General features: G+C 40.2%; 1 pseudogene; it reads left to right on the forward strand.

Annotated features, from left to right (window-relative positions):
• The window catches only part of Vmn2r116l-ps12 (vomeronasal 2, receptor 116 like, pseudogene 12), a 92,685-nt pseudogene that overhangs the window by 38,002 nt on the left and 40,419 nt on the right, over window positions 1-14,264 (forward strand).

The raw sequence follows: 14,264 nt of genomic DNA on the forward strand, positions 1-14,264 counted from the left end.
ATGACATCCAAAGATTATCCAAGAAATACAGATTATATCATTTTGTCTCCATGCATGTTTTTTGATTTTCCATTACATCTTCATGGTTAGAAGTTCAATCAAAATTAGAAAGTACAAATAGAACAGATTTTTTAAATCTACTTTACAATTCTAATTCAAAGAATTTAAGAAGTGTGTCTACCAAAGCAAACATTTATTATATAACGGCATGCTCTTAAGCTGTCAGTATTTACAGTATGTACGCTCCAACAAATAAAAAATACATGAACTGGTCATTTCATGAATAGCTAATACTAGTATGTAATGTTTTTATTTATATAATTTCATCATGTGTATTAAGTAATAAAAGTTTATTTTAATCAATCTATCTTATTTACTGAGTTCCATTCCTCAGTGAGTATACCATGTATGATGCCCTACAGTTAAAGTACATTTTAAGAGAACTCTAAATGTATTGTAAAAAAATGGTGTACAGTCAGTTATCAGTTCTCCTGGCCAGTTAGAATTTCTCAAATATTTCTAAATTTAACCTGTTCCAACTATGATTTTTGGCTTTGTTAAGGATAGATACTCAAGAAAATACCTGGAGTCATGGCCTCACTTAGAAATTTCTAACTTTGTGCTTATTTGTGCTTATCATGATCTCCAGAACACAGAAGGGCTTCAAAATAAGGTCAAATAAAAGTATTTCCTTAAAAACAAAAGGAATACTTCGTTTATGACTTTCCTAAAGACTTAGACATAATTTTCTCTGGAAAAGACATAAAATAAATCATAATGCAGAAAGTTCCAAGAATTCTAGAGACAGAGACCAATCCTAAAAGAGAAACAGCATGAAAATGATCCAAGCATTGGCTTATCTTTGCTTGACTTGTGGCAAACAACTGTCCAAGCTTCATGACTTTCACCATTTCCAATGGACATGGCTGTGTCAACTGAAATTTCTTGTAGCACTTTAAAAATGTTTTAGTACCAGCTGATAAACAACATCAGCAAAGTGACTGGGTATAAAATTAACTCAAATAAATCAATAGCCTTCCTCTACACAAAAGAGAAACAAGCCGAGAAAGAAATTACGGAAAAAACAACACCCTTCATAATAGATCCAAACAATATAAAGTACCTCGGTGTGACTTTAACCAAGTAAGTAAAAGATCTGTACAATAAGAACTTCAAGACCCTGAAGAAAGAAATTGAAGAAGACCTCAGAAGATGGAAAGATCTCCCATGCTCATGGATTGGCAGGATTAATATAGTAAAAATGGCCATTTTACCAAAAGTGATCTACAGATTCAATGCAATCCCCATCAAAATACCAATCCAATTCTTCAAAGAGTTAGACAGAACAATTTGCAAATTCATCTGGAATAACAAAAAACCCAGGATAGCTAAAACTATCCTCAACAATAACAGGACTTCAGGGGGAATCACTATCCCTGAACTCAAGCAGTATTACAGAGCAATAGTGATAAAAACTGCATGGTATTGGTACAGAGACAGACAGATAAACCAATGGAACAGAATTGAAGACCCAGAAATGAACCCACACACCTATGGGCACTTGATTTTTGACAAACGAGCCAAAACCATCCAATGGAAAAAAGATAGCATTTTCAGCAAATGGTGCTGGTTCAACTGGAGGTCAACATGTAGAAGAATGCAAATCAATCCATGCTTATCACCCTGTACAAAGCTTAAGTTTAAGTGGATCAAGGACCTCCACATCAAACCAGATACACTCAAACTAATAGAAGAAAAACTAGGGAAGCATCTGGAACACATGGGCACTGGAAAAAATTTCCTGAACAAAACACCAATGGCTTATGCTCTAAGATCAAGAATCGACAAATGGGATCTCATTAAACTGCAAAGTTTCTGTAAGGCAAAGGACACTGTGGTTAGGACAAAACAGCAACCAACAGATTGGGAAAAGATCTTTACCAATCCTACAACAGATAGAGGGCTTATATCCAAAATATACAAAGAACTCAAGAAGTTAGACCCCAGGTAGACAAATAACCCTATTAAAAAATGGGGTTCAGAACTAAACAAAGAATTCACAGCTGAGGAATCCCGAAAGGCTGAGAAACACCTAAAGAAATGTTCAACATACAGGAGCCGGATGTAGATCTCTCCTGAGAGACACAGCCAGAATACAGCAAATACAGAGGCGAATGCCAGCAGCAAACCACTGAACTGAGAATAGGACCCCCGTTGAAGGAATCAGAGAAAGAACTGGAAGAGCTTGAAGGGGCTCGAGACCCCATATGTACAACAATGCCAAGCAACCAGAGCTTCCAGGGACTAAGCCACTACCTAAAGACTATGCATGGACTGACCCTGTACTCTGACCTCATAGGTTGCAATGAATATCCTAGTAAGAGCACCAGTGGAAGGGGAAGCCCTGGGTCCTGCTAAGACTGAACCCCCAGTGAACTAGACTGTTTGGGGGAGGGCGGCAATGGGGGGAGGGTTGGGAGGGGAACAACCATAAGGAAGGGGAGGGGGGAGGGGGATGTTTGCCCAGAAACCAAAGAATTATTATTAAGTACTAAATAAATTTTAAAAAAAGAAAAAAATCAAAAAAAAAAAGAAATGTTCAACATCTTTAGTCATAAGGGAAATGCAAATCAAAACAACCCTGGGATTTCACCTCACACCAGTGAGAATGGCTAAGATCAAAAACTCAGGTGACAACAAGTGCTGGCGAGGATGTGGAGAAAGAGGAACATTCCTCCATTGTTGGTGGGATTGCAGACTGGTACAACCATTCTGGAAATCAGTCTGGAGGTTCCTCAGAAAATTGGACATTGAACTACTTGAGGACCCAGCTATACCTGTCTTGGGCACATACCCAAAAGATGCCCCAACATATAAAAAAGACACGTGCTCCACTATGTTCATAGCAGCCTTATTTATAAAAGCCAGAAGCTGGAAAGAACCCAGATGCCCTTCAACAGAGGAATGGATACAGAAAATGTGGTACATCTACACAATGGAATATTACTCAGCTGTCAAAAACAATGCCTTTATGAAATTCATAGGCAAATGGTTGGAACTTGAAAATATCATCCTGAGTGAGGTAACCCAATCACAGAAAAACACACATGGTATGCACTCATTGATACGTGGATATTAGCCCAAATGCTTGAATTACCCTAGATGCATAGAACACATGAAACTCAAGACAGATGATCAAAATGTGAATGCTTCACTCCTTCTTTAAAAGGGGGACCAAGAATACCCTTGGCAGGGAATGGAGAAGGAAAGATTAAAACAGAGACTGAAGGAACACCCATTCAGAGCCTGCCCCACATGTGGCCCACACATATACAACCACCCAATTAGACAAGATGGATGAAGCAAAGAAGTGCAGGCCAACAGGAGCCGGATGTAGATCGCTCCTGAGAGACACAGCCAGAATACAGCAAATACAGAGGCGAATGTCAGCAGCAAACCACTGAACTGAGAATAGGACCCCCGTTGAAGGAATCAGAGAAAGAACTGGAAGAGCTCTAAGTGGCTCCAGACCCCTTATGAACAACAATGCCAAGCAACCAGAGCTTCCAGGGACTAAGCCACTACCTAAAGACTATACATGGACTGAGCCTGGACTCTGACCTCATAGGTAGCAATGAATATCCTAGTAAGATCATCAGTGTAAGGGAAAGCCCTGGGTCCTGCTAAGACTGAACCCCCAGTGAACGTGATTGTTGGGGGGAGGGCAGCAATGGGAGGAGGGTGGTGAGGGGAACACCCATAAAGAATGGGAGGGGGAGGGATTAGGGGGATGTTTGTCCAGAAACCGGGAAAGGGAATAACATTCGAAATGTAAATAAGAAATAATCAAGTTAATTAAAAAAATGTTTTAGTACCTCATATGATTTTTAACCTATGTTTTTGCATTTCTTTTAGCTTCTCCCTTTCCTAAAGAACACAATAATGAAAAGCCATGTGAGAGGACACACACTAATGGATGGGGGAAGAAACTTAGATACAAAGTATGACATTCTTAATTTTTGGAATTTTCCAAGTGGTCTTGGATTAAAGGTGAAAGTAGGAACCTATTCTCTAAGTGCTCACTAGGGTGTACAGTTATCTCTATGTGAAGAGATGATACAATGGCCTACAAGGCTTACAAAGGTGAGTTGTGACTTTTTTCACTTCTCTGACCTTTCTTAGAACTAAGGTAATTCTCAGGATGTAATGATCATTAGACTCTTAGTCAATACCAATAAATATTGAACTACCATTAAGGATCTTCACATAAAAACAGATAACATAGACTATTTTCTCATGCCTTAACTCTGTTCAATGGATATGTTTATTTTAAATTTGATAATGCCCAAACATTTCTTAAAAATAGATTGTCTATTAGTTACTGCCTCAGGCCACATATATATTCATTTTGTCACCTAAATGAAGAAATTACAGTAATGTAAGATGGCATTCTAGTTTCCCAGCTTGAGAAAAGCCACAATAGTATAACAGGTGTATGTGTCTGTTTGTGTGTATATTTGTGTGTGTTTCTGTTATGTGTAATGCTTGACTTGCTACTTCATGTAAATATTCAACCAAAGCAACAAAGAGGAGGACAAGTTTTTATTGGCTGACTCTGTAACACTCGTTATATTGTGTTGGGCAAAAAATGTTTTGGAAGCCAGATGTAGTGATGACAACATGTTCATAGACCAGAATTAGAACCAGAGAAGAAAGGATGTGGTTGCTCACTTCTATCACCTTTTCATTGTGTGACATTAGCCAGTGAAATACTGACCACCATTTTGAGATCTCAGTAAGTGCCTATATAAAATTAAGCATGGAGATGCATAAGATTTGCTTCCATGATGAATCCAAGATCTGTAAAGTTGTCAATCAACATTAACAACCACTTTCACATAAGAACAACAATGCCAACCAACCAGAGCTTCCAGGGATTAAACCATTATCGAAAGACTATACATGGACTGAGCCAGGGCTCCAACTGCATATGTAGCAGAGAATAGCCTTGTTGTGGCACCAGTGGAAGGGGAAGTCCTTGGTCCTACCAAGGTTTGACCGCCAGGGAAGGGGAATGTGTGTGTGGGAGGGGGGTAAGGGGGATGGATGGGGGAAACATCCATAGGGGAGGTGAGGGGATGGAGGCTTATGGACAGAAAACCAGAAAAGGGAATAACATTTGAAATGTAAGTAAAGAAATATATCTGATAAAAATGAAATAAAATATAAAACAACTTGAAAAAAACAATTACTTTCAATATAAAAGTTCCCCCTAGTAAGCATAGAGACAAGTTAAATCTGAATTCATATCATGACTTTCTTGAACATTCCTTTAATCATCTATAATTATCAATGTCTTCAGGAATTGGACCAAATCTTAAACATATGGCCTGTGTAGATAAAATTAGCAATACCAAAACCCATTAGCTTCAATTGTAAAATTAACTGCTCAATTACAGTCAGAAATACTTGGATTTTTCAAATGAGCCCAAGCATTGACTAATAGCTTACATTTCTCTCAGGTTCCTCAGTCTGTGTGCAGTGCGAGCTGTAGGCCTGGATTCAGGAAAGCTGCCCAGGAAGGCAAGGCTGTCTGCTGCTTTGATTGTACTCCTTGTGCAGACAATGAGATTTCCAACGAGACAGGTAAATACAGGCTTACAGAGAAGTTTCCAGCTCATCCACAGGAGTCTGTTATACCTAAGCAAATGGGGAAAGACTGGAAATAAGTAAGAGATTATCTCACATTTCCTTATTAGAAATTTAAGGATTGCTGCTAGTTTTATTTTTTTAAATCACATTCTCTAGATATTGAAATCATCCTTGACTTATATTGCTGATCCACTACACATATTTTTTCCTGAATACTCACTTTTCCCACACATTAATGGCCTTTTTCATTTCACCATGGACACAGTGTTTTTAGCACCATTTCTATATATTTTCAAACAATACTCGGTCACATGTTGCATTCACTTAAAACTTGGGTTTCTCACATCCTCTTTACCATTATTTCCAATACAGGGATTTGTTGTTGCTGCTGCTGCTGCTGTTGTTTTACACTTTAGGGGAATAAGCAGTTAGATTTGATTTCTCCAGTAGATATATTTAATCTCTATCATTGCTAAGTTTCTTTTGTTTTATCTGGAGCAGTGGGACTTTGTTATCAGGTTTTGCAGAGCAACCTACTGTCTTGGCAATAGCCTGTTTTTTGTGGGGGTGGGAAGGAATGCAGGGCACCTTTTGAACAAACAACTCATTCATGAAACCCAGTCCCAGTATTCATAACTTCATTTGTTGACCAGAGATGGGCAGTGGGATTCTATTTCTATCACTGTTAAAGGATGTTTCCCTTGCATCAGGTTTCCATGTTGTTCCTTCAATAATACACTTTATTTCTAGTTGTCCTTGTCCTCATTCTCACCCTCAATTCCATCTCATATCACACTTCTTACAGCTCATCCTATTTTCATCTCCCTTGCCTCACTCCACCCAGAAATTCTATCACCCCATGGAGATCCCAGCAAGATATTTTGTATTTTTCCTTGTATCTTTTACTGGATTTTCTAATTTACATTTTAAATGTTATCCCCTTTCCTGGTGTCCCATCCATAAACCCCCTATTGAAATCCCCCTGCCCCCTCTTCTATGAAGATGTTCCCCCCACCCATCCACCCACCCCTTCCCGCCTCCCTTCCCTGACATTACCCTACACTGAGGAGTCAAGTCTTGACAGGACCAAGGGCTTCTCCTCCCGTTGGTGCCCAACAAGGCCATCCTCTGCTACATATGCAAATAGAGCCATTAGTCTGTCCATGTGTGATGTTTAGATGGTGGTTTAGTCCCTGGGAGCTCTGGTCAGTTGGTATTGTTGTTCTTCTGGGGCTGTAAACCCATTCAGCTCCTTCAAACCTTTCTCTAACTCCTCCAATGGGGAACCCATTCTCAGTTCAGTGGTTAGTTGCAAGCTGCCACCTCTGTCTCTGCCATGCTCTGGCAGAGCCTCTCATGAGACAGCTATATCAGGCTCCTGTCAGCATGCACTGTTCGGTATCAGCAATATTATCTGGTTTAGTAGCTGTATGTATATGGGCTGGATCCCCAGGTGAGGCAGGCTCCGCACGGCCATTTCTTCAGTCTCTGCTCCAAACTTTGTCTCCATATTTCCTATGAATATTTTTGATCCCTCTTCTACGAAGGACTGGAGCATCTAAACTTGGGTCATCCTTCTTCTTGAGCTTCATGTGGTCTGTGGATTATATCAGCCCTGAATTTGACTATTTTCTGCCATCTATTGCTTTTGTGTGCATTATGAATTATTTTATGTCTTTTCCAGAGAAAATTATGTCTAAGTCTTTAGGAAAGTCATAAATGAAGTATTCCTTTTGTTTTTTAAGGAAACATTTTTATTTGACCTTATTTTGAAGCCCTTCTGTGTTCTGGAGATCATGATAAGCACAAATAAGCACAAAGTTAGAAATTTCTAAGTGAGGCCATGACTCCAGGTATTTTCTTGAGTATCTATCCTTAACAAACCCAAAAATTATAGTTGGAACAGGTTACATTTACAAATATCACTATTCGCAGATGATATGATAGTATATTTAAGTGACTCCAAAAGTTCCACCAGAGAACTACTAAACATGATAAACACCTTCAGCAAAGTGGCTGGGTATAAAATTAACTCAAATAAACCAGTAGCCTTCCTCTACACAAAGAGAAACAAGCTGAGAAAAAAATTAGGGAAACGATACCCTTCCTAATGGTCCCAAATAATATAAAATATCTTGGTGTGACTTTAACCAAGCAAGTAAAAGATCTGTACGATGAGAACTTCAAGCCTCTGAAGAAAGAAATTGAAGACCTCAGAAGATGGAAAGATCTCCCATGCTCATAGATTGGCAGGATTAACACAGTAAAAATGGCCATTTTACCAAAAGTGATCTACAGATTCAATGCAATCCCCATCAAAATACCAATCCAATTCTTCAGAGAGTTAGACAGAACAATTTCGAAATTCATCTGGAATAACAAAAAACCAGGATAGCTAAAACTATCCTCAAAAATAAAAGGACTTTTGGGGGATTCACTATCCCTGAACTCAAGCAGTATTGCAGAGCAATAGTGATAAAAACTGCATGGTATTGGTACAGAGACAGAAAGATAGACCAGTGGAATAGAATTAAAGACCCAGAAATGAACCCACACACCTATGGGCACCTGATTTCTGACAAAGGAGCCAAAGCATCTAATGGAAAAAGATAGCATTTTCAGCAAATGGTGCTGGTTCAACTCGAGGTCAGCATGTAGAAGAATGCAGATCGATCCATGCTGATCACTTTGTACAAAGCTTAAGTCCAAGTGGATCAAGGACCTCCACATCAAACCAGATACACTCAAACTAATAGAAGAAAAAGTGGGGAAGCATCTTGAACACATGGGCACTGGAGAAAATTTCCTGAACGAAATACCAATGGCTTAGGCACTAAGACCACGAATCGACAAATGGGATCTCATAAAACTGCAAAGCTTCTGTAAGGCAAAGGACACTGTTGTTAGGACAAAACGGCAAACAATAGATTGGGAAAAGATCTTTACCAATCCTACAACAGATAGAGGGCTTATATCCAAAATATACAAAGAACTCAAGAAGTTAGACCCCAGGTAGACAAATAACCCTATTAAAAGATGGGGTTCAGAGATAAACAAAGAATTCACAGCTGAGGAATCCCGAATGGCTGAGAAATACCTAGAGAAATGTTCAACATCTTTAGTCATAAGGGAAATGCAAATCAAAACAACCCTGAGATTTCACCTCACACCAGTGAGAATGGCTAAGATCAAAAACTCAGGTGACAGCAGATGCTGTCGAGGATGTGGAGAAAGAGGAACACTCCTCCATTGTTGGTGGGATTGCAGACTGGTACAACCATTCTGGAAATCAGTCTGGAGGTTCCTCAGAAAATTGGACATTGAACTACCTGAGGACCCAGCTATACCTCTCTTGGGCATATCCCAAAAGATGTCCCAACATATAACAAAGACACGTTCTCCACTATGTTCATAGCAGCCTTATTTATAAAAGTCAGAAGCTGGAAAGAACCCAGATGCCCTTCAACAGAGGTATGGATACAGAAAATGTGGTACATCTACACAATGGAATATTACTCAGCTATCAAAAACAATGACTTTATGAAATTCATAGGCAAGTGGAGGGAACTGGAAAATATCATCCTGAGTGAGGTAACCCAATCACAGAAAAACACACATGGTATGCACTCATTGATCAGTGGATATTATCCCAAATGCTTGAATTACCCTAGATGCACAGAACACATGAACCTCAAGAAGGGTGACCAAAATGCGCATGCTTCACTCCTTCTTTAAAAGGGGAACAAGAATACCCTTGGGAAGGAATAGGGAGGCAAAGTTTAGAACAGAGGCAGAAGGAACACACATTCAGAGCCTGCCCCACATGTGGCCCATCATATACAGCCACCAAACTAGATAAGATGGATGAAGCAAAGAAGTGCAGGCCGACAGGCACCAGATGTAGATCTCTTTGAGAGACACAGCCAGAATACAGCAAATACATAGGTGAATGCCATCATTAAACCACTGAACTGAGAACAGGATCCTGGTTGAAGGAATCTTAGAAAGCACTGAAAGAGCTTGAAGGGGCTCAAGACCCCATAAGAACAACAATGCCAACCAACCAGAACTTCCAGGGACTAAGCCACTACCCAAACACTGACCCTGGGCTCCAACCTCATACGTAGAAGTGAATAGTCTAGTATGAGCACCAGTGGAATGGGAAGCCCTTGGTCCTGCCAAGACTGAACCCCCAGTGAACGTGATTGGTGACGGGGGGGGGCGTTAATAGGAGGGGAACACCCATATAGAAGGGGAGGGGGAGGAGTTAGGGGGATGTTGACCCAGAAACCAGGAAGGGGAATAACAATTGAAATGTAAATAAGAAGTACTCAAGTTAATAAAGATGGAAAAAAAAAAAGAACCACTCTCTGGTAGATCATCACATGAGGACAAAAAGTCCAGGTTTTTTAAAATATTTATTTATTTATTAAATATAAGTGCACTGTAGCTGTCTTTAGACACACCAACAGAGGGCATCAGATCTCATTACATATGGTTATAAGCCACCATGTGGTTGCTGGAATTTGAACTCAGGACCTCTGGAAAGCAGTCAGTACTATTACCCACTGAGCCATCTCTATAGCCTCAAAAGCCCAGGGTTGTTTTTTTTATTTTTATTGGACATATTTCTTTACTTACAATTCAAATGCCATTATTCCCCTTTCCGGTTTCCTGTCCATAATCCCCCGTCCCTTCCCCTCCCCCATATGGGTATTTCCCCCATATATCACCCTTACTACCCCTCCATATTCCCCTGCCCTGGGGTCCAACCTTTGCAGGACGAAGGACTTCCCCTTCCACTGGTGCCCCAACAAGGCTATTCTCTGCTACATATGCAGTTGGAGCCCTGGGTCAGTCCATGTGTAGTCTTTCGGTAGTGGTTTAGTCCCTGGAAGCTCTGGTTGGTTACCATCGTTGTTCTTATGAGATTGCAAGCTCCTTCAACTCTTTCAATACTTCCTCTAATCTCCCCCCAAGCGGGTTCTGTTCTCAGTTCAGTTGTTTGCTGCTAGCACTTTGGTCATCCTTCTTCGTGAGCTTCCTGTGGTCTGTGGATTGCATCTTGGGTAATTCGAGCTTTTTGACTAATATCCACTTATCAATGAGTGCTTACCCAGTGTGTTTTTCTGTGATTCAGTTACCTCACTCAGGATGATATTTTCTAGTTCCATCCATTTGCCTATGAATTTCATGAAGTCATTGTTCATGATAGCTGAGTAGTACTCCATTGTGTAGATGTACCACATTTTTTAATCCATTCCTCTGTTGAAGGGCATCTCAGTTCTTTACAGCTTCTGGTTACTATAAATAAGGCTGCTATGGACATAGTGGAGCATGTGTCTTTGTTGTATGTTGGAGCATATTTTGGGTATATGCCCAAGAGAAGTATTGCTGGGTCCTCAGGTAATGGAATGTTTAATTTTCTGAGGAACCTCCAGACTGATTTTCATAATTTCTGGCCATATGTTCCTCTTAGGTGCATTTGCTTTTTTTTTCTAGAGCTTTCAGGTGTATTTTTAAATTGCTAGTATGAGAACTCTCCAATTTGTTTACAAAGGCACTCAGTGCTATGAACTTTCTTCTTGGCACTTATCATTGAGTAGAGAGTTGTTCAGTTTCCATGATTATGTGGTCTGTCTGTTGCTTCTGTTGTTCTAAATAATCCAGCTTTACAAGAATACAACAAATACAGAGGTGAATGCCAGCAGCAAACCACTGAACTGAGAACAGGACCCCCGTTGAAGGAATCAGAGAAAGAACTGGAAGAGCTTGAAGGGGCTCGATTTCCCATATGAACAACAATGCCAACCAACCAGAGCTTCCAGGGACTAAGCCACTACCTAAAGACTATACATGGACTGACCCTGGACTCTGACCTCATAGGTAGCATTGAATATCCTAGTAAGAGCACCAGTGGAAGGGGAAGCCCTGGGTCCTGCTAAGACTGAACCCTCAGTGAACGTGATTGTTGGGGGGAGGGCAGCAATGGGGGGAGGATGGGGAGGGGAACACCCATAAAGAAGGGGAGGGGGAGGGGTTAGGGGGATGTTGGCCCGTAAACCGGGAAAGGAAATAACACTCGAAATGTAAATAAGAAATACTCAAGTTAAAAAATAAAATAAAATAAAATAAAAAATTTTAAAAAAAGAAAAAAATAATCCAGCTTTAATCCATGGTGGTCTAATTAGATACAGGGAACTATTTCAATTTTCTTGATTCTGTTGAGATTGCTTTGTGACCACCTATATAGTCAACTTTGGAGAAGGTTCCATGAAGTGCTAAGAAAATGGTATTTTTTTGTGTGTGTTGGGTGAAGGATTCTGTAAATATCTTTTAGATCCATTGGATTCATAACCTCACTTAGTTTCATTATTTCTCTGTTAGTATCTGATTCTTGATGACTTGTCTTCTGGGGAGAGTGTGAGGATGTCTCCCACTATTAATGCATGAGGTTTGAGGTGTGGTTTAAGTTTTAGTAACATTTCTTTTATGAATGTGGGTGCCCTGGAGTTGGGACATATATGTTCAAATTGAGCTGTCATTTTATTGCATTTTTTTGTTCGATGAGTATGAACTGCACATACCCCATCTCTTTTGCTTAATTTTCATTGAAAGCTTATTTTATTAGATATTATAACAGCTACGCCAGCTTGCTTCTTTGGCTCTATTTATTCATAAACATGTTTTCAGGCTTTTATTGCGAAGTAATGACTGTCATTGTTGCTGGAGTGTGTTACTTGTATACAGCAAAATAATGGGTCCTGTGTTCTCATTCATTCTCTTGGCGTGTGTCTTCTATTGGGGAATTGAGTCAATTGTTGTTGAGAGATGTTAATGACCCATGATCATTGATTTCTATTATTTTGATGTTGTTGTTGTTGTTGGTGGTGGTGGTGGTGGTGGTGGTGGTGGTGGTGGTGGTGGTGGTGGTGGTACTGTGTGTGTGTGTGTGTGTGTGTGTGTGTGTGTGTGTGTGTGTGTTTCTGTGTACTCATGTGTGCTTCCCTTTTGGTGTGTATACGGGATGCTATCCAGAGATAGCTGTAGGGATTCTGACCCAGATAGAGTGTTCAAGGAATTGTAATCTCCCAAGGGGAGAGGGGAGTCAGACTGAGATATTCTCTGCTCTCTTTCACAGCTGTTGCTACTCTAGAGTTGGGAATGCTGGCATTAGCAGAGAGGGCAACTTCTGCTTGAGCAGAGAGAGGAAGCTAGACCATCATGCCTGTTCCTGAGGAACAAAGCAGTAAGATGCTGAGGGAGGGGGAGAGGAGGGAGACTGTGGAGAGGGGATGAGCTAGTTTCAAGGTCAGGGACTCTGGGTGGGAAGTGAGTGTGGTGGTCCCAGGCAGCTTCCAGTGATGAAACTTTCAGGAGAGAACAATCCTCCCCAGGAAGTGTTATGAATAGATATATTTGTGGGGTATTGTTGTTGTTGCTGTTGTTGTTGTTGTTGTTGTTGTTGATGGTGGTGGTGGTGGTGGTCGTGGTGGTGGTGGTGGTGGTAGCTGGCACAGAAAAATCAGGGAGAAGGCAAGGTTTTTTAAACCTGAGAGTAGTTTGAGGCTGTCTCTAGCTTGGGTTATTAAGAGGCAGACCTGATTATAATAGATTGTTGCCTGTGTTGTTTGTTGTGTTATAGTGGAAACATCTTTTTGGCCAAAGAGTTTATCACAACCCTATGGAGTGTCACGTCAGTCTCAATTTTGTTTGACTTGTTGAAGACATTTATCTTGAAATAGTGTCTCTCATTGTAAAAATATCAGACTGGGCAGGTAGGACTGACAAATAATTTTTTTTAATTTGGTGCACTTTACAGAACAATATGGCTCTGTAGGAGAAATTTTATCTAAGGTGTGTGGGTGTCATATTTTTTTATTTTCTGAGATTTTTAAGTCTGAGGCTTAGCGTGGATACTTGGAATGGGTTGAGTGGTTTAGTTTGATTGGAGTTAATATTTATAGAGAATGATTGGCTGTTTGGGGATTTCTGTATCAGAGTCTTGAGCAATATGAAAGACAGGGTTTGTTTTTATAAGGGAGTAATGAAAATTATAAAGTTGTATAATAGGTGGTTGAGGGTCGGTGACTCTGGAGTTTGGCAGGTTTTTGTTGAAGCTTTGGTAGGACTTTGTCATTTGTGTCTCAGGGAGAGGGGAAGAGAGATACCTCTCTCCCAAGAGAGAATGTGAAGTGCAGGGAGAGGCCAGAAGCAGTCTAGTTGTTTTTTAATGGAGCCCAGTCTTTGGGAGAGGGAAGGAGGATGGAGGTGAGTATATGGTTCATTTAGTACTTTTTTGAGGGATAAGGGGGCAGGGGCTGTGTAGAATGATTTTTATTTTTCTTGCTCGTTGGGTAAGAGATATGAGATCTGAAATAGAATGGTCTTTAAGACCTTGATCTTTGGGGTCATCTGGCTGAGTGAATTCTGGGGCTATGTTGTTATTAATCTGTCCTATTTCAGACAGTCTTATGTATTGTCAGACTGTAGCTAAGATTGGCAAAAAATCACAGGAGGGTTTTTTTCTTCTTTAGTATCTCTATTTCTGATGAGAAAAGTTTCTTGGGTCCATAACTCAGGGCTGTAAATATTATCATTGACCACGTATG

Source organism: Rattus norvegicus, chromosome 1 (genome assembly GCF_021556685.1).
Source record: "Rattus norvegicus strain SHRSP/BbbUtx chromosome 1, alternate assembly SHRSP_T2T, whole genome shotgun sequence".
NCBI classification, from domain to species: Eukaryota; Metazoa; Chordata; class Mammalia; order Rodentia; family Muridae; genus Rattus; species Rattus norvegicus.